Source organism: Colobus angolensis, unplaced genomic scaffold (genome assembly GCF_000951035.1).
Source record: "Colobus angolensis palliatus isolate OR3802 unplaced genomic scaffold, Cang.pa_1.0 Scaffold44, whole genome shotgun sequence".
Classification (NCBI taxonomy): Eukaryota; Metazoa; Chordata; class Mammalia; order Primates; family Cercopithecidae; genus Colobus; species Colobus angolensis.
Genome location: NW_012117821.1, coordinates 4,686,897 through 4,706,974, shown reverse-complemented (window position 1 = coordinate 4,706,974; position 20,078 = coordinate 4,686,897). Strand labels below are relative to the sequence as shown.

At 41.3% G+C, this 20,078-nt stretch overlaps 1 protein-coding gene across 1 annotated transcript in view; it reads left to right on the top strand.

Annotated features, from left to right (window-relative positions):
• Positions 1-20,078, top strand: part of SORCS3 (sortilin-related VPS10 domain containing receptor 3) — a 617,501-nt gene that overhangs the window by 464,875 nt on the left and 132,548 nt on the right. The window lies entirely within an intron of this gene.

Sequence of the window (20,078 nt, the reverse complement as noted above, 5' to 3'; positions counted from 1 at the left end):
AGTCTCAAGCCTGGCAGCTTACATGAGATATTGGCTCTGCAGGTGCACAGAAGTCAAGAACTGAGGTTTGGGAATCTTCACTTAGATTTCAGAGGATGTATGGAAATGCCTGGATATCCAGGCAGAGATGTGCTACAGGGGTGAAGCCCTCATAGAGAACCTCTGCTAGGGCAGTGAGGAAGGGAAATGTGTGGTGCAAGCCTCCACATAGAGTCCCTACTGGGGCACTACCTAGTGGAGCACTGAGAAGAGGGTCACCATCCTGTAGACCTCAGAATGATAGATCTGCCAACAACTTGCACTGTGTTCCTGGAAAAGCCACAGACACTCAATGCCTGCCTGTGAAAGCAGTTGGAAGGGGGCCATACCCTGCAAAGCCACAGGGGCAGAGCTACCCAAGGCCATGGGAGCCCACCTCTTGCATGAACATGATCTGCATGTGCGACATGGAGTCAAAGGAGGTCATTTTGGAACTTTAAGGTTTAATGGCTGCCCTACTGGATTTCAGACTTGCATGGGGCCTGTGGTGCCTTTGTTTTGGCCAATTTCTCCCATTTGGAATGGGTGTATTTACCCAATGCCTGTACCTGATTGTATCTAGGGAGTAACTAACTTGTTTTTGATTTTACAGGCTCATAGGCAGAAGGGACTTGCCTTGTCTCAGATGAGACTTGGGACTTGGACTTCTGGGTTAATTCTGGAATGAGCTAAGACGTTGGAGAACTTTTGGAAAGGCATCATTGTGTTTTGAAATGTGAGGACATGAGATTTGGGAGGGGTCAGGGGCAGAATGATGTGTCTTCATCCAAATCTCATCTTGAAGTATAGCTTCCATAATTCCCATGTGTTATGGAGGGGACCTGGTGGGAGGTAATTGAATCATGTGGGAGGTTGCCCTCATACTATTCTTGTGAGAGTGAGTTCTCACAAGATCTCATGGTTTTATAAAGGGCTTTTCCTCCTTTGCTCAGCACTTCTCCTTCTTTTATTAAACTCCTTTAAAGTTTAAGAAAACTTTAATCTTCACAGGATCTCAATATGACAGATATTGTCTTTACTTTTCTATGGAGGAAACTGAGTTTCAGTGAAATTTAGGTAACCACCCTGTGAAGAAGGTGCTGTTCCTCCCTTTCACCTTCTGCTGTGATTGTAAGTTTCCTGAGGCCTTTCCAACCATGTAGAACTGTGAGTCAATTAAACCCCTTTTCTCTTCTCTTAAGAGGTTTAATTACCCAGTCTTGGGTATTTCTTCATAGCAGCATGAGAACAGACTAACACACTTTCTCTTTGAGTAAGTTCATCCCATTCACTTTTACAGTGTCAGTTACTATCTAAATGCCAGTGACCCCAGTGTCCCCTGCTTCTCTCAGCATCATGTAGAGACTGGGAGGCTCTAGCAAGGGGTCTTTCTTTACAGGATGCCCATCAATCCCTTAGGCATGGCAATCTCCTTGCTCCATTCAGAACTCTACTGTGCATGCCCCTTATAAATTACTAAGACTTGTTTCTTCCCAGGATATCTAATGAGGCTCCATGGAAGTTACAATACTGTTGCTTGGTAGGTCAATATAGCAAAGAATGTTTTCCTTTAATCTCAGAGAATGATTCTGTAATTTGCTACATATTATAAAGTAACGATTTGCCTTTCTAATAAAATATGAATGGGCCATGTCTAGCACAGGAGTATTAAATTGTTTTCATTTTGTGTATCACCCCTGAGTTATTCGTAGTAGCTGCATAGAAGGCTGTGTTACTGTGCTTTGGTAGAAAAGTTTCTATTGCTATTAGTGTCTCCATGGGCATGAGAAGTCAGGGTGGTGGTAAGCGTGCTGTGTAGTGCATTTTGCAAGAAGGGTGGCACTCATGGTGTTTAATTATTCAGGATGTTTATATAGTGGGAGACAGTCTGTGAGTTCTGGTCAGGAAGGCAGATGTGTTATCCAGGAGACTATAAGAGTTTCAATCATCAGCTCAAAGAAGTGAGATCAGCTATACACTCTCAATCTCTTTCACTATTTGGAAATTAATTTCCTACCTCCAAAGCAATGGTTGTTTAGAGTGTTATTTCTACCTAGCTTCACCACCAATTTTACTCACCAATCAACAAACAGAAAGAATTGTTGTTATAGTGGAAAACAGACCTTGCAATTATTTCGCATCAAATGTATGTCCAAGATGTGTGCATTTTATTTTGTTTAATAAAACTTTAATCTTCACAGGATCTCAATATGACAGATAATGTCTTTATTTTTCTATGGAGGAAACCGAGTTTCAGTGAAATTTAGGTAATCACCCATGGTTGTATAGCTCAAGAAATGGCAAGGTCAAGGATATGACCTCAGGGCTGTCTGGGTTTATAAAGGATGACACAAGAGGACAATGGCTGATTTCTCATTTCATTTTTCTCTATGTTAGCACCTAATAATTAGTATTCCCAGATACTTTTCTAGATGACTGTAAAAGTGAAATAGGCTCCCATCTTGGTAGATGTTAGTGACTGTAAAGCCTTGCTCCATTCCCTATTTAGTGGACTCTTTCTCAGGATCTGTTTCAATTTTGTTTCATATCAGAAACTTTCTGCATCATTAGCCAAAGAAAGGCTTAACGGGATTCAGTACAATGTAATCATGGCTGAGCTTCTGAGAGCTGTCCCTCAGATGTACTTAGAGGATTTACTCAAACACCCATGCCTGGGACTCTCCGTGGAGACTGGATGGCAGTGTGGAGAATCATCATGACATCCACAGCTCTGCTCTTCTCTAGCCCTTTCCTCCGCCCTGTGTACCTCTTGCCATGCATTATGCATTCAGAGTGGGAGGAGGGGCTGCCTTTGGGTTCTATTCCAGGACTCAGAGGAGCTGTGGAGTCATGACCTCACTGAGTCTCCCCATTGTCCTTCCCTTCCATGTGCCAGCAAGTCTTCCACACCCTGACTGCTAAGCCCAGCCCCCTGGAGAATTCCTTTTCTAGGTCTTTCTCCTATTAAAGATAATTACACTGCTGTAAAAACAGCAGTGCTGATAATTAAGGCAGTTGGGCTAGTGACTGAAAAGTAGACTGTTTAGTCCAGTTCTCTTCCCATTACCGTTCTAACTAGAGTATTTCTCTATGAATTTCAGAGTTTCAGCTTTAAAAAATTTTAATCACTCTGCCTATAACTGTATGACCAGCTAATGGAGTAAATAATCATTTTGAATTTCTGCAAGCAGCCTTTGAGAATCTGAATCAGAATCCTTTAAGAATTCTGAAAGCCCTGATGGTCAGCCAGAATAAGGACTTCTTGGAGTTTCAGAGCAGCAGAGTCAGATGTTAGCCAATCAGCTTGATGTGATTGAGGATCTACTATGTACCCAGTACTGTGACTGTTTCTCTCTGTGATACAGGTATTGATTGATTGACTGATTCATTCATTCATTCATCCATTCATTTAATAATCTCATATTGAGCACTTAATATGTTCCTGATACTCTTCTAAATGAAGGGAATGTGATGGTCACAAGACTGAGAAAGTGTTGGTCCACATTTTGCATTGTCTTGGTGAGGAGATAGAGCTGCTTGACCAGACACTGTTCCTAAACAATGCTGAAAAGCATTTAAGAAATTGCTAGACTCTCCAGGACAGTGCTTGCCAGCATGAGGGAGATCTACAATTAGAGAAGATATCCTGGAGGAGGCAAGGATCATGGTAGTTATCATAGCAGGTAATTTACTTGAGGGGCTCAACTTGAGGACCTGTCAGTGCCCCAAGGGGAAGCGACCCTTGGAAGGAGACTGTGTGGTTGGATGGATGCGCAGGTGAAGGGAATTGGCCTTCCTGGGTTTAAGTCTGGCCTCGTCATTAACTCACTGGGTGATCTTGGGCCATCACCTTTCCTCCCTGAAGCTCAGTTTCCTTGTGGCAAAATGAAAAGATTACATTAAAGAAGGGCTTTCAAATCTTTTGTTGTTGTTCTTGGAGAACTGCCTTCCAGGCAAAATCATTGAAGGCATTCCAATATATAAAACAGGTACAGTTAGAAGAGATATGCATTAAAGAGGGTGAGGGGCTGTGTGAGCTTCACCACCCACGCAGACTCTTCATCCCTTTGGGGACACTACAAGGCATCTTTGCAGAACTTAGAACAGCAGAGAAAGTTTTGAAAGCAGTGAACTGTATGACGCCAGAAGTTCTCTTCTGACCCTAAAACTCCACAGGTTGTCTTGCCCTACAGGTTGCTCCATTTAGTCAGACATATGAAAGGGATTGCTGTTCAGAAGTATTGCCTCAATTCATTTTTGCAATGTCAGTATCAAGCAAAAAAAGAGATTTGGGATATAGTTAATTCCTCAAGCAAGTTGCTGAATCTTTTCTTCCTTTCTTCATTCCATTTACATCTACTTGGGATATAATATGGAGATAATGCAGTAAAAAAGAAATAAAAATCCAAAAAGTAAATAAGAAAGTTATGATCCCTGAAGATTATGCTATATATAAGAAATAAATATGTAAATAAGAAAACCACAGTTCCTGCCATAACAGGGTTTATAGTCGAGAGAGGCAGAGATACTACATAAGCAAACCAATAAATCAGAATGGTAATTGCCTACTATGATAAGTCTATGAAGAAATAAACATAATTGTGAGAGACAATAATAGGAAGGAGAGCACTTCATTTATTCACATATTCTGTCGGTCTCCCAACAAATATTTCTGGAGTTAATGCTCTCCACAAAGCATGGGGCCTCATTTTGGAGATTTTGGAGATCAAGGCAAATAGTAGTGTTTTTCTCCTAGGAGCTTGCAATTTAGATGGATTCTCATCTCTTATAGTTATTAGGAAACAAAAATAAAATAATATAAAAACATAAAAGACAATTATGTGTGTGAGTGTATAAAATATCCCCAGATTTTGCTTTTGCGACTGGGTCCTATTAAGCGATTTCATGACGGACGGATCCATGCATACTCTTCCTTCCCCCTTTCTAAACTGGGAGTCAGAGGGTCTGAAGAGAAATCAATCCCTGCAATTTATTTTTAACTTCTTTCTCCTTAGCCAGGATTGATTTTTGTCTTTGTGATCAATGGCACAGAGAACAGCTCCACGGCCCAAGCTGCTGTTCAAGCACTTGGTCTGGTCGGCTCCATGTCTATTGAACAGAACATTACAAGCTGATTATGAAAGTGATACAATGGCGATGTTTAAAGGATGGGCCTGATTACCCCTACTTTCCCGGGGAGGAATGCTTACAGACAGGGGGATGCAGTGAGCAAGAACCCAGAACTGTCAGGCAACGTGGCAGGGCATACGGCTGGCCTGCACCCAATGGAGAGAGCCTGGTGAAGCAGGGAAGAAGGAGGGGCATTGGAATTAGCTACTTGTTTGCCAGCCTGACTCCCTTTCTCTCTTTTTAGCTTTTCTTTGTCTTCCTTCTACTATTTCATCTTTACTATACCAACTGCTATTAGATTTGGAACTGCAAGCAAACATCTGCTACAAAAAAAAAAAAAAAAAAAAATACATTAAAAAGATTAGCGTTTCCCTCTCTGTATTTCTTGGGCTTTAAAACTGTCTGATTCTTTAATCTCCATTCTTTCCTCCTTCTCTTCCCTTGTTTTCTTATAATCCAGCTTGTGTTTGATAGGAACATGAAATTAGCCACTTCCCACCTCTCCCTCTAGCCTTGCTTGTAACCTCTCGAGGCCAGGCAAGATTGCTTCCTCTTTCTTCTGAGAAAAATGTTCTTGGAAGAGACGCGCACCTTATAATAATGTGCAGGGGTAATTCCACGGAATGCGATTAGAACGAAAGTCAACTGTACCCAAGGCCTTCTGTCTGATTCTCTGGAATAAACGCTTTTAGTTTTACTGCCTGCCCAGGTAACAACTGTTTCCAGATTGCAGTGTGGAGAAATGATCAAAGTGCTCTTAATATGATTGTATTTATTATTTCACTGTGCTACACGGTTTCTTCTTAGGTGTTCTTTGTGTAAGAGGGTCAGGAAGGGGTGGAAGAGGTGACTTCCTTACTTCCTCTGAGGTATCTGCCGCAAGTACTTGGAAGTTGATTTAATGTGACTATCCTATGTAAGAAACACTCTCATTCTCACTATAGTTATTTTTAAAGATTTGTCATAAACCTTCTTCCCTGGTTTTTACCTCCTGGCTAATTTTCTTTATTATTGAATAACCTGTAATTCTTAGAGATTCAATTATATTAGTAGTAACAACTAACACCAATTGAGCGGTCAGCATGAGCTAGGCTTGTGAATTAGTGAATTTAATTCTTATGACAGCTTATGTGGTAAGTACAACTCTTCTGTTTCACAGAAGAGGCACTGAAAGATTAAGCCATTTTCCCAAGACCACACAGCCAGTAAGCAATGGATTGGAGATTTTGATGTAATCATTTTGGCACCAGAGCCTTCTTTCTGTACCACTGCATGATTCTTCTTAAACAAGAAAGATTCAGAACAACCTACACTTTCTTATTGGCTGGAGACAAGTTGGGTCAGGAACTATGTATAGGACAGTGAGTAAGTACATAGAGCTTTAACACAAAGTAGCTGCTTAAAACATGCATGTTGCATCATTGAATATCCACACACACACAAAACTGGCAGCTTAGAATCTTAAAATATTGCAGTTGAAGAAGACCTTCGGCTTAGGAAACCAGAATCAAGGAATGAGTGATTGTGGACCTCAAGCAGTGTGACGTTTCTGAGTCCCTACTTTGTGTCAGCACACGTTGGACCTCACATCATGAGTGTGGCTGTCTGTTTCAAGGTCCGGAAGCACTTAAATGATCTTCCCAAAGACACATCATAACCAATAGGTGAGGGTGGGGGTTGGAATCCAAGTCTAGGCTTGGTTACTGGGTTCCTTGTTAATTTTCACAACGAAGTACAAAACAAATAACTTAAAATATGTATAAAGATAAAATTTCTGGTAACTCAGCTATAACTCTTGGGCATTTTTTTCAAGCAAAACTTCATTCCTGCTATGAACTGCCTCTGCAAAGATAAACCAATAAATAAGATTATAATAATGAGAGTACTGAGCAGTGCCATATAGACTTTTTTGTTAAAGATGTCAAATAGAAATGAAGCAGAGTGTTTATGTCATGTAACACGCAGCACACAAACAAAAGTCTACACACACTCACTATTTCTTTCCAGTCCCCCAAAACTATCTCTCCTGGTACCAACAACTCACCTTGGCACTTCTGCCCTGCAACCTCTCCAGCTTGACTGGTAATCTTTTCTTCCTTCAAGTTCCCTCCCTACCTTTTCTCTCTGTCTCTCCATTTGGTATGTAGAAAAATTCAGCCAGGTCCTGGTTTCTCAGATCTTCCAAACTCAAATCCATCATCACATCCAGCAAATAAAATGTCCTTCAGTGTTGAGAACCTACTCTAATCTTAAGGAAGTGGGAGTATAACTCACACTTATTTATAGATTACATATAACACCGTGGGTGCATGCATACATGTGTGCATGTGTGTATGAATGTCATACTGTGGAGGGTGATCTAAGAGAATCGTTATGCCTACCGTATCTGGAATCTGACAAACATGAGTTTAAATTTCAGTTCAGCCCTCTGCTAGCTGTGTGACTTTGCTGTCTTGTGTCTTAGCTGTCCATCTACAAAATGGAGATAGGATGAGGGTGGATTTTATTGTAATTGTAGAAGGAGCACGAGAACACATTGAGTAAATTGTTGTGGTTCTGAGGAAAGGATTTTATAGCATCTGATCTTCGGTCTGCTGAGTACCATGGCATTATTACTGGCCTTATATTGTCATTTGTACATCTTGTATGTTAAGTTACCTTTCCCAAACAGATGGTGAACTCCGTGAGGTGGCAGCTCCACGACCAGTGGTACTTAATACAGTCTGGTCACAAAAGCGCTGAACAAGTACTTGCTGATTGACAAATGTAAGACATAGTGGAATGGTGGCCAGTATCCATAATGAGATGTTTAAATATGATTAACATTCAAGAAATGATCTAAATTTGGCCAGACCCTTAATTATTATGTGGATTCAGTAGTGGGTGGGGAAGAACATCTTGTACTCTGCTTCCCTCTTTCCCGCAGGAAAGCAAGCTCTTTTATAGCCCCTGATTTTCCAAGACGTGGTGTTGTCACCCACGCAAAGGAGTATTTGATGTAACATTACCACCCATTTGTAAAAATTCATGCAATTGTCTTCTCTTTGTATTTTGCTTATTCTGTCTCTGGAAACACAGATTTTAGAAGCCTAGCAAAGTGAAAAGAGCCTGGGGTTACAAGTCAGAAGCTTTGAGCTTGGCTTTAAGTCTTACCTTTTAGTACCAAGATGACCTAAAGCAGCCTTCCTAGGCCTTAATTTTAAAATGAAGGTATAATTAGGCCTCACTTGCAGGGTTGTGCTCGGATCACATGAGATTCAGTACAATAATGAGAACTAATAACACAGAGTACTCAACAAACATTAGTTGTTATGACATGAGTGCTAGGTACTAAGAGACTATTACAGATGAGTAAGAACATTATCTAACCTCAAAAATATTACAATACAGCAAGAGACTACAAAAGGACCAGCTTCCCTCTAATTTGGGGCAACAGCTGGTAAGTGCAACAAGAAAGCCACAAAGAGCCCTGGGAATCAGAGGAAGAAAAGGTGAACTCCAGCTGGGAAATTGGGGTCGGGGGAGCTTAATTAAGGAGAAAGCTTTTGACATAAACCACTGTGAAATTCATTGATGCTGAAGTGATCTGGGTCAGGCTGAGTCCCTCAAATAACTTGTCCTATACTAGCCATTCTTTGCAAAGTCTCTGGCATAGACACTTTAGGTTCATTCAGGGCTGCACCATATAGTGGTCATTGTCAGGGTTTAGAGACACAAGTTCAAATCCAGGCTCTGCCACCTTGAATCCAGGCTCTGAATACCCAATGCATGTCAGTTAAATTATCAGTAAAGCAGGCTTCATGGTATTTCCTTCATGGGGTCATTGTGTGCAAGAGCAGACGGTGCATATTCCATGGTAAGCATAGAGCCTGGCCCTCCAACAATGTTGCTTGTGCTGGCAGAGGACAGGAGAGGCATGACACAGAGAGCATGATGGGGAAGCTCCAAGAAGTAGCAGTTGGCATTTCACAAATATTCATGGCTCTCTTGGGGAGGCAGCAGTGTTTTCTGAGAAACAGCTTGACAGATGGCTTAAATCCGTCTACTGCTGTCCCGAAATTCACTCATGAGACATGCAAATCCCATGTTGGTGAAACTTTGCTGTCGTATCTAGCAGCCCACGTGTATCTCCAGAAACCCCATGCCCCAAAGAAGCATCCCTAATTCTCTAGAAAATGAGTGATTTTGTTTGCCTTGCCCTTTCAGGATATTTAAAGTATTTTGAACATATCAATAAAATTTTCTCTAAGCAGCTATACGCACCTGCCATTCATGCCATGTGGCTGAAGATGTTTCTGTTCTATAGCTGTGCCCATCATTTTCTGCTTCTCCTTCTCATATTATGTATTGCCTCTAGCCCTTCCTTCTGTGCATAGGTGAAGCTACATGAGCAAATTTCAGTGCCCCACACAATCATGAGGATGGGAATTTATAGATCAACAGCATAATTTGTCAGTGAATACACTTCTAAAAGCTTGGGTTCCTGGGAACATACCATAGGTCTACTATAACAATCTAATCATTGTATTTGTAGAACATTTTCTGGTTACATGAAAGCATTTTATTATCTCATTTACTCACAAGAATCTTGTGAGAGAAAGATGACTATAATTAGTTCTTTTTTTATATGAAAATAACCCCCAAACTCCAAGATATGGGTTACATTGTCTAAAATTGCATCTCTAATAAATGGTGGAGCTGAAAATAAAATCACAGATGTTACACTGTGAAGGAACAGGACCTTCCATCTTTTCCCTTCTCCTCTCTCACCATTTTGATTTTATTTTCTAAAGTACTGGGATACTATAGAAAAGACAGAGGCTAGTGTCTAGTTTGAGAATATTTCAGTTAAATAATTGACCTCTTAGTGTCCACTCATAAAACGGAATTAGGCTATTTGATGTGTCAAGTTGAATGAAAAACTTATACAAGTATTGGACAACCATATAAGCTAGACCTCTTGCAATATCTTCTTTAACCTCCCCTCAGTTCCATTTTCTTTTCTTTTCTTTTCTTTTCTTTTTTTTTTTAACAAAACCCTATCAATCCACAGTCCACAAGGAACAGAAATGTTTTTGAGCACAGAGAGGGGGCAATGTTTTGATAGCAAGTTTGAAGATTTCTCTTTAGAGGTTTCTTGGGCAGTGCTTTCCTTTTCTTTCCCCTGAAACTCTGGTGTTCTTATCTGTAACACTGAAAGTACTCACTCTTGTTACATTATTTGGGAGTCTTCAGATGCTCCTGAATTTTGGACACCAGGATGATAATGGTAACTCAAGTTCATATCTGTCGTTTTGTATTTCTGCCCTTATTTTTGCTCTTTTACCCTCTCAAATATACACACACAAAAAAAAAAAAATAGGAAAGAGAAAGTGCGAAGAACTTCCATTTTGAAGGCTCGGGTGAGCATCCCAAGAACTTCTTCACCTCCATCTAAATCATGAAAACCAGAACACAAAGATAAGTCTTGAAGCCATTAATGGTCAAATGTCTTGGATATCTCCATCTGTGGTTTCCTCTAGAAATTCATCTTGGCTGAGGGCAAGGAGAATTTCCATCCTTTATCCCTGATCAACTGTGATCAGGCGGCACACATGGCTACCCCAGCACCACTTGAAGCCTCCAGGTTGCATACATAAACTGCCACCATAGTCTGTCTCCAGAAAGCCTCTAAGATGTTAGACTGGTGCAGGCATTCTTGCCTCCAGTTCTGCTGGCTCAGATAATATGCATTGAGTACTTGCTATGTGCCAGCTGCAAGGCTAAAGCTCTTTCTATATTGAATTATATTTGATCCTCATGATAACTTGTCAGTTGATAGTACTAATATCTGCATTTTCCACAAGAGAAAATTAGGAAGGTTAGATTACTTGTACAAGGTCACCAAACCAGAAAGTGGTATAAGCGGGATTTAAACCCAGGTCTGGGATCCCAACTAATGTGCTCTGTTACTTACTATGCAATTGGAAACTGATTGAGTCCAGTCCCTTTATTGTACTTGAAGGAATAGTGTCAGAGGGTCAGGCATGCTAGTCCTTCTGCTAGTTTTGTGTATGGTCTAGACCCAAGCTCTTTGTCCCATGCTTTGCTAACCCACCACCCTTTCTCTGCCTTACTAGCATTAACAATATGCAGTGAATGGTCCAAGAATTGCTCGGCATGGCTGCTGAAGGTGGCAGTTGTGCCATCAGTATTTATTGACCAGTGAGTGTGCTGACAACCTCAGCATGCATCTTCCTTTCAGTACCTCCCCTACACACACACACACACACACACACACACACAGCAATATTGGCTTCAATGTCAACTATCTTATTATCTCATGTCTATTCTTGCTGAAACTATTTGGTGGCTATTATGTTAGGGCACCAATAAAAGATTTTATGTGCAAATCTGTTTCAGAGGAGGCCCAGCCATAGTGTGATGCACACATTGGGTAATAGACCCACTCTTTCTAGACAGATAAAACTGCATCAATATTACAGAGCCTCAAGGACATAAAATGAGCAAACACCAGTTAGACAAACACTAAATTCAAAGTCAAACAGTCTAACAGAGGAGATGACGTGCTGATAGGATACCATGTTGTTCTAAATGCTGTACCACACTTTGATTCTGACTCATAGTGTGGTCCCTAGGAAAGCAGTGTTGGAAAATCAGCTCAAGATGGCAGAAGCAACTGATTCATCCATGCATAAGACTCCAGGGCCAGACTGACGTGTACAGCAACTTCCTGATGAACCTTATGGCTGTTTATAGACTCCTGTGGTCCAATATTTGGAAGCCTGTTTTGTTTTATTTTGTTCTTAAGATAAATATGATATTTGAAGGAATTATGTAAGTGGGGAGAGTAAAGCCCCAAAACATCAAGATTTATTTTAAATAATATGAACTGAAATAATGAGCAAAGGAATTAAAAAAGTCAATTGTGCATCATAACATCTTGGCTGTTCCTTTTGTTTCTTTAAAGAGGAGGAAACACTGCAGAGGCAGTGTGAGAAGTAACTAAGGTGTACCCTTAGAGGTGGTCATTTCTCTTGGCTTAGACAGATTATTCACATAGTATTCGATGCAGCACAATCCTCTAACTGGAAAAGCTTCCACATGTCATTTCTTATTAATACAACAGCTCTCCTGTAAGCCCAATTATGGTTCCTGTTCACAAATTCCCATAGCAACACCAAGTACTTCTGTGCAACAATGTAGCACTGATTTTTCAGAACTTGGAAATTGATAGGAACCCTCACATAGAAAGATCTGCCTTGGCTGTGGGCACATTAGTCTATTCTTGCATTGTTATAAATACCTGAGACTGGGGAATTTATAAAGAAAAGAGGTTTGATTAGTTCATGGTTTTGCAGGCTGTACAGGAAGCATGATGCTGTCATCTGCTCAGCTCCTAGGGAGACCTCGGGAAACTTACAATTATGGTGGAAGGTAAAAGGGGAGCAGACACATAATATGACCAGAAGAGAAGCAAGAGAAGAGAGAGGAGGTGGTACACATTTTTAAACAACCAGATATCATGAGAACTCACTATCGCATGGGCAGCACCAAGGGAAATGGTGCTAAACCATTCATGAGAAATCTACCCCCATGATCCAATCACCTCCTACCAGGCCCCACCTCCAACATTGGGGATTATACTTCAATCTGATATTTGGGTGTGGACACATATCCAAACTATATCAGTGAACATATTTTCTGGGAATTGAAAATTAGGTGACATGGGACCCATTCCCCTCCACGTAGAGGTGTGGAAATTTCACATAGCCTGAGGGACCAGCATAACCTTTAAAAGTCAGATAAACTTGGGTTCAAATTCCAGCTCCGCCATTTATTTGTTGTGTGTCTTTGAATATGTTATATAATTTTCCTACACCAGTTTCCCTACCTGAACATAAAATAGAAGGCTAGTGTGTACAGAGAAATGGTTGGCATATAATAAATGCTCAAAAATATTATTAATATCTTTAACATGTATGGTACTGGCAGTGCTATTAACAATAATGATAGTAATAATAATTATTCTTTTGGATATTAAATAATATCATGAAAGTAGAGTACCCAATATAGAATAGATACTCAAAAATATTTGCTTCTGACTCTCTTCTAAGATTAACTATGTCTACTTATAAATTCTAGAAACAGTTTAAGTTTTCTCCTGTGGTAGAAATAGGCTCAACTTCTAAATCCCCAAAGGGAGCTAGGAAATGACTCAAGGCCCTTTGGTTCTAATTTTTCAGGGCATATTTCTGTCTTTCCTCCAGGGCAAACCATCATCCAGAAACAAGGATAAATGAAAAAATAAAGGATCTGTCAGATTAGGCTTGGTCACAGCAAGAGCGGGGACAAGTCAGAAGAGACAGATGTGTTTAATGGCCAGTGCATTTGTCCAAAGGAATCATTTTCACTGGCCAGGAGCCCAATTAAACCTGTAAAATGGAAATCCAGAAAATCAGATTAACGAGCCAGTCATTAGTAAGGAAAAGACCCAGCTAATTCTGTGTTTAGTGTGACGGATGGGCCCAGAGCAAATAATTGGATGCCATTCATCACATATAAAATAAAAGGTGTCACCGAAAGGAAAAGTGGTAATAATCTTTGGGATTTACAATGCCAGAAAATTTGCTTGTAAGGAAGAGAAAAGTTCATCAAAACAGATTAATAGTCACTAAACTTTATTTCTTTCTTGTGTGCCAGAGAGCCACATGATCACAGAGAAGCAGCAAATGCATGCATCAGCCTGCTTTTACCCTACCGTAGTGAAGCAGCAAATGCATCAGCCTACTTTTGTGAGGACTCTGTCCCTGGAGCAGTGTGCGATCTATTTGAAAATAAATTCCTGCTTTTGTGAGGACTCTGCCCCTGAAGGGGTGTGCGATCTATTTGAAAATAAACTCCTTTGACCATCCAGGAACCAGGCAGGGCTTGAGAATTCTTCACTACATCTATGTTTTAGTCAATATCCAATGGAGGAAACCAAACTCAAAGTCTTTCTGCTTAAGCAGATTAATCCCAACAATCTGTTATGCAGTAAGCCAATAAATATTGGCCCCCTGCTGTGTATCTGCCTCTATGAGGTGTGCTCACTCCTGGTTAAGGGTTCAGGTGCAGACTAGAGTTGGAAAGCCCAGGTTTATAAGGGTTCAGGTGTAGGCGGGGGTTAGAAAGCCCAGGTTTGTATTCTGGCTGTAACAATGAAAGGCTATATGACACTGGGCAAATTAGTGGCTCTCTCTCAGCTTCAGTTTTCTGACCTGTATGAAATATTATTGCATGATATTATTATTACTCTTGGTTTTATTACCTCACTTCTGCTCTCCTAAGAAGATACTATTTTAGAAATATAGCACTGGACTAGATGCAGTGGCTCACATTTGTAATTCCAGCACTTTGAGAGGCTGAGGCAGGAGGACTGCTTAAGCCCAGGAGTGGCTTTGATCACTTTGAGACCAGCCTGGGCAATAGAGGGAGACCCAGTCTCTAAAAAACGTAAAAAAAAAATTAGTCAGGTATGGTGGTTTGCACCTGTAGTCCCAGCTACTTGGGAGGCTGAGGTGGCAGGATTGCTTGAGCTGGGGAGGTCAAGGCTTCAGGGAACTATGATTGTACCACTGCACTCTAGCCTGGGTGACAGAGTGAGACCCTGTCTCACAAAATAAAATTTAAAACTACAGCACCAGTGTCAAAACAGATTTTCTGGGAATGCAGGGAAACAAAACCATATACACGCGTGTCAATTAGAGATTTTTAAAAAGTTTTTCACAAAAGATGTTAGAATCAAGATAATCTATTGTGTTATTGTGGTGAAATAAGAAAGATGGACAGAGGATTCTTCTTAGTCACAGAAGGAGGAGCACAGCCTTGGAGCCAAACTTTCTGAGGTTTAATCTGTCTTATCTGGGACAAGTCACTCAAAACCTCTGTAGGGTTGTTATGAGGATTAAATTAGGTAGTTTTCATAAAGGCTATGTGCAGTTCTGAAGTGTGGTAGATGTGCTTAATTAATAACTGTCTTATTATTTTTATTATTATATATCCACTGGTCATCTGCCAGAAGACCAGTTCTCTCAGTCTCTTTCTGCTTATAAACAATGGAAATTTATTTTTCACAGTTCTAAAGGCTGGGAAGCCCCAGATTAAGGCACCAGCAGGTTAGGTGTCTATTGAAGGCCTGGTGTCTGCTTCCAAGATAATGCCTTGAATACCGAGTCCTTACATGACAGAAGGGCAGAAGGGACAAAAAGGGGGGGTGGGGTGGGAAAAAAGAAAAAAAAAAAGAAAAAAGAAACCTATCTAGTTTTCTCCAGCCCTTTTATAAGGCACTTTTCCTTTCCTGAGGAAGAAGCCCTCATGGCCTAATCACCTCTTGAATGACCCCAACTCTTAATACTGTTGCAGTGAGGATTAAGTTTCACCAAGAATTTAGGAGAGGACAGAAACAATCAGACCATAGTGTTCCACCCATGGGCCCACAAATTTATGACCTTCTCACATACAAAATACATTCATTTCATCCCAATAGCTTCAAATATCTTAATTTGTTCCAGCATCAACTTTAAAATCTAGGTCCAAAGTCTCATCTACATATCATCTTAATAAGATGTGGGTGAGACTCAAGGTGATTCATCCTGAGGCAGATTCCACTCCAGCTGTGAGCCTGTGAAATCAAACAAGTTATGTGCCTCTGAAATACAGTGTATGGGACAATCATTCCAATTTCAAAAGTGAACAAAAGGAATGAAGGAAGGAACAAGTAACAAGTCTCAGGGAAGTCCAAAACCCAACAGGGTAAACAACCTTCAATCTTAAAGCTTAAGAATAATTTTCTTTCACTCCATGTCCCACCTTCCAGACTGTGGGGTGAGGACTGGGTCTCCAAGGCTCTAGGGGACACTGCACCCATGGTTTTGAGTAGGTGTAGCACATGTAGTAGCTGTGACAGATTAGAGTCCATGCCTGCAGCTCTCCCAGTCTGGTGTTGCACCTACAGGTCTGGGGTCTGGTGAGGGCTTCCCCTCCACAGTGGCTCCATTAAGCATTGCCCTAGTGAGGACTCTTTGCAGTGGCCCTGCCCTGATGGCTCCACTGGGCATCACTCTAGTGAAGACTCTGCTATAACCCTAGCCTTATGTTGGTCCTTTGCCTGGGCTCCAAGGCTCTCTTGGGCATCCTTTGAAATGTAAGTGGAGGTAGCCCTGCTTCCACGGCTGTTGTACTCTGTGTGCCTGCAAAGTTACCACTATGTGGATGCTGCCAAAGTTTATTGCTTGTGTCTTCTGGAGCAGCAACTTGAGCTAACTTGGGTTTGCTTGAGCCGTAGCTGCTCAAGGAGAGCCACACCAGAATATGGTGATCAGAGACTTGAGGTGGTACTGGACAGAGAGCCCCAACATCCCATGGGAGCCTGGCTCCTCCCTTCAAATTGTTTTCCCCTCAAGGCCCTGGCACTCTGGGCCTGTGATGGGCATGGCAGCCTTGAAGATCTCTGGTATGCCTTCTGGGCCATTCTTGCATTGCTCTGATGAATAACATCTGGCTGCCTTCTATCTGTACTAATCTTATCAAATGGTCCCTTGGCCACACCCTTGGTGTTCTCTCTCAAACTTGCCTTTTTAAACTTTACATGGCCAGGCTGAGAATTTTCCAAATCTTTAAGTTCTGTTTCCCTTTCAATTGTAAGCTCTGTCTTTAATTCATATCTCTCTTCTTGCTTTTTACTATAAATGGTCAAAAAAAGCCATGTAGCACTCTCTACATTTGCTTTGATAGTTCTTCCAGATATCCTTGTACCTTGCCTACAATTTCTGCTTTCTACAAATCTTTAGACACAGGCACAATTAAGCCAAGTTTTTTGCCACTTTATAGCAAGGATGACCTCTTCTCTAGTTTCCAATACCTTACTCCTCATTTCCATCTAAGACCTCAACAGCATTGCCTTTACGTCTGATTTCTACAAGTATTCTGTTCATGACCAGGTAAGTAATTTCTAAGGAAACTTAAATTCTTTCTACAGCTCCCCGCTTCTTCTGAAGAAAGGCCCTCACCAGAATTGCCCTTAATGCTCTGTTTAATGCAATATAGGGGTTTTTTTTTTTTCTAGTATTCACTTCAAAACTGTTTCTACATCTATTCATTACCTGATTTCAAAACCACTTTCATATTTTTAGATATTTGTTATAGCAATACCAATACCAATTCAGTACCAAATTTCTGTCTCAGATCGTTTCTGCTACTATAAGAAAATTATTTAGACTACATAGTTTGTTTCTCACATCTGTAGAGGCTGGGAAGCCTGTGACAAAGACACCTGCAGGTCTGATGTCTGATGAGGGCTTGGTCTTTGTTTCCAAGATGGTGCCTTGAACACTGTGTCCTCACATGGCAGAAGTGATGAAAGGGAAAAAAGAAAGAAGGTTAGTTAGTTTTCTCTAGCCCTTTTATAGAGCACTAATCCCTTCATGGTGGCATAGCCCTCATGTCCCAGTCGTGTCCTCAAGGCCCCACCTCTTAATACTGTTGCACTGAGGAATAATTTTCAACATTCATTTTGGAAGGGACACAAACATTCAAACCATAGAACCAGCATTGTCTAGGAATAAAGTAGGTCACAACCTTGTAATAAGCTATAGAAGAATAATTATAGGAATGTCTGTGCCATGAGAGTGAATGTTGAAAGTGCTATAGAAATGAAAAGAACAAAGTTCAGTAATTGAGAGATAGGAGAAATTAGAATGAATTGGTAGCATTCAAAAACCCTTCTATGAACTCATAGGGTTTACACTGAGGTTTAATGCATCAGTTGGATTTTGGCAAGTACGGAGAAGGACACAGTCAGGACAAAGGAAGATTGGCAGGATGAAGCTTGGTATCTCTGGGAGATACTACAGTAGCAGAGGTACTTGGAGACCCCGGGGCTCTGTGGCCTTCATGTAGCCCCTTTATGTTTTGGACCATTCGACAATGCATTTAAAGTATAATTTCTATCTTCATTATTGACTCAAGCACAAACTTTCCTGGGTTGTGTGTGAGCTTGTAAGAGAGTCTTTGCTTGTGCAGGGCTATAATAGACATGGGAGGATGAGTTCTCAAGGCTGTGGGACTGATCACGCTATCAATGGGACCACTCTATTCTCTTTTGGCAATTGGTGACTTGGAAACCTCAGTGCGCCCAGCCTTGCCCTGGACTTCTGATAAGAGGCGGAGTGGTGCTATCATTTTGTTCGCTGTTGAGGTGGCTGGATCTTCCAAGGAGAAGCTCCTTTTAACTGATGATCTCTGGCTAGCATTCAGGGATGGGACTTGCTTCTCGGATGCTAGTCTGCTTTCCCAAGAACATGTTTGGTGAGGTTCAGGGTGACCTGTAGAGAGATGGTTATTAAGCATGATAGGTGACCAGGGGATATATTTTGGGGGTGTAAAAGCTTTGTCATCAGGTATAAGGACTCCTTTGGGGGTGATGAAAATGTTTTAGAACTAAATAGAGGTTCTGGCTGGATCAAACACTGTGAATGTACTAAATGACACCAAACTGTACTCTTTAAAATTATTAGACTATGTGAATTTCACCTCAAATTAAAAAAAAAAAAAAACACCTTTCTCATCATTGTAAACACAGAATTCAGGAACATATCTACATCTGAGAGAGGCAGGGGGTCAGGGCAGATGAGGAGCACAGAGGTCTATGCAAATTGTTGTTAAAAGTCTAGTTCTGAGGTGTTCAAAGTATGGTTCCCAGACCAGCAGCATCGGCATCACCTGGAAATTTACTGGAAAATTTTTTATTTTTTTTGTTTTGAGACAGAGTCTCGCTGTTTTGCCTAGGCTGGAGTGCAGTGGCGTGATCTCGGCTCACTGCAAGCTCTGCCTCCCGGGTTCACACCATTCTCCTGCCTCAGCCTCCCGAGTAGCTGGGACTATAGGTGCCCGCCACCACGCCCAGCTAATTTTTGTATTTGTAGTAGAGATGGGGTTTCACCGTGTTGGCCAGGATGGTCTCGATCTCCTGACCTCGTGATCCACCCATCTCAGCTTCCCAAAGTGCTGGGATAACAGGCGTGTGCCACCGCGCCCCGCCTATTAGAAAATTCTTGATCCCCCATCCAGATCTATTGAATCAGAGACTCTGCAGATGGGCCCCAGTAGTCTTGAGTTTTAACAAGCTTTCCAGGTGATTCTGATGCATGCTGAAGTTTAAAAACTTTTGATCTAGTTTCTGGGTTAGCAGGTATGTTTACATGTGTTAGTTTTCTAATTAAATGTAAAACCAAATTAAACAAATACATACAATCATGTGAGAACTAATGGTAACTGTGTGTTCAGATCTAAGGATAACATTTTATGCACTTGAGACTTATTTGGAAAAGGAAAAAGACTTCCTAGCAACCTATCGATGTTAATATAGCAACACCCACCTCTAAGCCAACACAGAACAATATAGATTCAGAACAGATGTTGCATCAAAATAAAAAAGTTTTAAAGTGCTGAAATACAAGGCAAGAATGATGGTAATTAGATATGGATGTTGCTCCGTGAACATCAGGGTGAAAACCAGTCTCTCTTCTTGCTTCACAGCATAAGCCTTTGCACCAAGTTTTTTCCAAGTCTCTGCCTTCATGCTGACTCTGACATCTGCTCTACCTGGCAGCATGTGGTGCCTGCTTTGTGGGCTTCCAATCTGTGCAGAGCAAGGGGTAGCCATGGGAGATGTCATCTCCCTCCCCGAGTGAGGAGAGATGGGTGGCTTCAGTAGAGATGTTACAGCTCTTCTGCTCTCAGCAGGGCCTGTGGATGGCTGCCAGGTTTGGATCAGACTGGGAGGACTGGCCTGTCTCCAGCATGTGCTTGGACCTTAGTGAGAATGAAGCATGTGCCTTGAGTAATTGCCTCCTCAGTGCAGCAGCCTGGTTGCTATTGTTGTCCTGCTA